The sequence below is a fragment of the Leishmania donovani genome, chromosome 31 (assembly GCF_000227135.1).
Source record: "Leishmania donovani BPK282A1 complete genome, chromosome 31".
Classification (NCBI taxonomy): Eukaryota; Euglenozoa; class Kinetoplastea; order Trypanosomatida; family Trypanosomatidae; genus Leishmania; species Leishmania donovani.
In genome coordinates, this window is record NC_018258.1 from 1,521,009 (window position 1) to 1,524,017 (window position 3,009).

Below are 3,009 nucleotides of genomic sequence, written 5' to 3' on the forward strand. Positions count from 1 at the left end.
GCCGTCACGGCGGCGTGCGTGCCCGTGTGAGGGGACTGCAGTAGCCGATCAGAGAAGACTGCTCGCAGTAGCAACAGCTTACCTCCACGAGCGCCAGCGTCGACAACATAGACGCCGTGCACGACATGCGCCGCCACTCCCGCTTGCTGACTCGTGCGCTGCCTCTGCCTGTCCCTGCAGCATCGTGCGCCGGCACAGCAGCCGCAGCGATCCTCACACCTCGAGTCCTGCGGTGGCCGACAAAGCCGCCGCCATCACCGAGGCTCTCCTCCCTCCACAGCGTCGGGCAGCGCAGCAGAATCCGAGTGCGGCTGGTGGGGAAGAGCCAGTCGCGCGCGGCTGCAGACACGCCAGCGCAATATCCACTACCAGCCGGAAGGAGCCCAAGATGCCCTCCAGGCGGCTGTTGAAAGGCAGACGAATGGCCCACGGGGCTCGCCCCCCGCGCCTGCTGCGCCGCCTCAGGGAAGCGGGCCTCCACATCCGCGCTAACCTGAGCGGCTTTCGCATTTTCACTAGAGAGACAAACGCCCCAGCCGATCCCCACGCCGCAGTCGCCTCGGTGCGCCGATCCGCCGTTCAGCTGTTCGCTGCCCTTTCGTTCTCTCACGCCCGCAGACGCCCAGGCAACGCTGCAGCTCGCCTTCCATCGAGTCCACATGCGCGCCTTTGCATGGAAAGACGGGCTGCAGCACTTCGCCACGCTCTGCCACAGCCGGGATCGGCGTGTGCCAAGGTACGGCCCCGACAAGCCAAAGCGGGCCCGTTGAATTCCCGGCGCCCATCACGACGGCAGGCCCGCACTACCACTGCCGTCTGCATCAGATCGAGGCGAGCTCGAGAGCGACCAAGCACACAAAATGGAAAGAAGCGTGCAACACATCTATGCGGAGGCAGCGCCACCGCCGCTGCCTGGCGCTCGCGTGCCATGTGGCGACCCGGCGCACGAAAGGAGACGGGTGTGAGCGTCAGTGAGACGGTCACTCGGAACGGAGAGAGAAGCAGGAGCAAAACACAGAAAGTGCACAAGGACAGCAAAAGCAGCGACGACAGGCACCGCCTCCTCGAGCACAGATGTCGAGACACACAGATTCCGTCGGAGCTGCCTGTCTCCAGCTGCGCACGACACACTTGTGACTTTCATCCCTTAGTGTCCCAACGGCAGCGGGGGCAGCCGCAGAAAAACCGACACAGGAGAGACAAGGGCTTCCTTGCCTCCGCTTCCAAAGTCCGGTCTCCCTGGCAGCGTCCTCATCCATCTACGGCCGCCGGCGGCGAAGCATCCCTCAGCAGACGCGTCTGTGCAACGTGCCCGCTCTACGCCACCGTCTGTACGCTCCGCCGTGGCCCTGTCAGCCACAGACGAGGAGTGAGGCCGTGCAGCCGTCCGCCACACGGCGGCACATGCACAGGGCGCGTGCATCATCCATGCAGTGAGGCCGCCGCGGCCCAATAGATCGCAGAGCTGCGACGGCCACCGCTCACGTTTCTCTGTTGTCGTGCCTCCCTCCGCAGATATGCCGTTCATGGGCAAGCACACCAAAAGAAGGAAAGGGAAAAAGGCGGCCGCCATCCGCACGCACTACCACGGTGTCACACTCACAGCCACCTCTCGCGCTGCTTTCGTGGAATGGCTTCGAACAAGCAGCACATACGGTTTGCAGTCCGCTTCGCACATGCGCACGGCAGGCGCGGCCGTGGAGGGAGGGGCGCGACGGCATCGGTGGGTACGGCGAAGGCGACGCGCCTAGATCGGAGACGAAAACAAGAAGAAAACGTTTTCCACAAGGTGACGCGCAGCGCAGAGGAAAAAGCGGACGGGGAGCCCTGAAGGTAATCACAGTGAGCTGCGGTACTTCCGCATACCGGGGGAGGGAGAAAACGGGGCCCTACAGAGCCAGAGACAGTGAGAATGCCCCTTGAGTGCGCGTGGGAAAGTTGTTTTCCTGCCCTCCCTTCCTTCTGCTTTCACGCGTTCCTCGGCGTGATTGCGTTTGCTCCGTCCCTTCACCCACGACGCCACACCGCATCGCGTCCACTCGGTAGGAAGAGGGAGAGACGCAAGGGGGAGGGGGGAGGCGGCGAGGAAGGGAGGACACCGGGCGCAAGAGACGACGCAGAAGATAAGCCACAAACAAGAGGGAGAGAGGAGGAGGAGGTGCGAGACACAGCAAGATGAACGCACATGAAACGAGAGAGACACGGAGGACGAGAAAGAAGGGGGAAAGAGAACGGCAGAAACAGCCCGAAAAAGAATACACCGCAGAAGCAACGCACTCCGCACTCACGCTCATCCGCACGCACGCCGCAAATACTGTCGCCCCCACTTAGCGCCCCAAAAGAAAAAAGAACGTAATGGCAACATGGGAAGGCGGCGCACCGTCGAGGGGACAAGCGGCACAGAAGCAAGACAGCAGCACAGAGCATTTGCGAGGCGTGAGGAGACACTCGTTATTCTTCTACATCAATGGGCGCCGAAGCGCAAACTCAGCTCACGCACTGCCGCCTGTGCAGCACAATAATATAATTCCATCAGAATAAGAGACACACAGAAGGATCTACCTTTTCTACATATATGGGCACAGACGCCCAAAATACTACGGGCCTTGAGCCACTGCATACCACCGCAGCTCGCCTACCTTCGCAGGCATACGGCTCAGCAGTCTTCGCCCAGGACGCAGCGCCCTGCCGTCGAGCCGGGGCCGCGCGCCTAGCGGGCTCCTCTCGCCCAGCCTCCGGATGCGCGCAGCCCCAGCGCAGCCCACTGCCCGCCCACACCAGCAGTCCGCAGCCAGCACCCAAGGCCAGGCCGCAGGCCCCCGGCGGCCCCACAGAGCAGGCACGCGGCCCTCGTGCCACCACGCCGTGGCCGGCATCCTCAGGCGAAGCCGGGAGTAGGCGGCTCCAGCATCAGAAGCACCAGCATCAGCAGCGGCGCGTGGGAGTGTGACTGGAAGCGCTCGCGTACAAGTGAGCAGGCGCACATGCTCAAAGAGCGAGTGGCGGAGA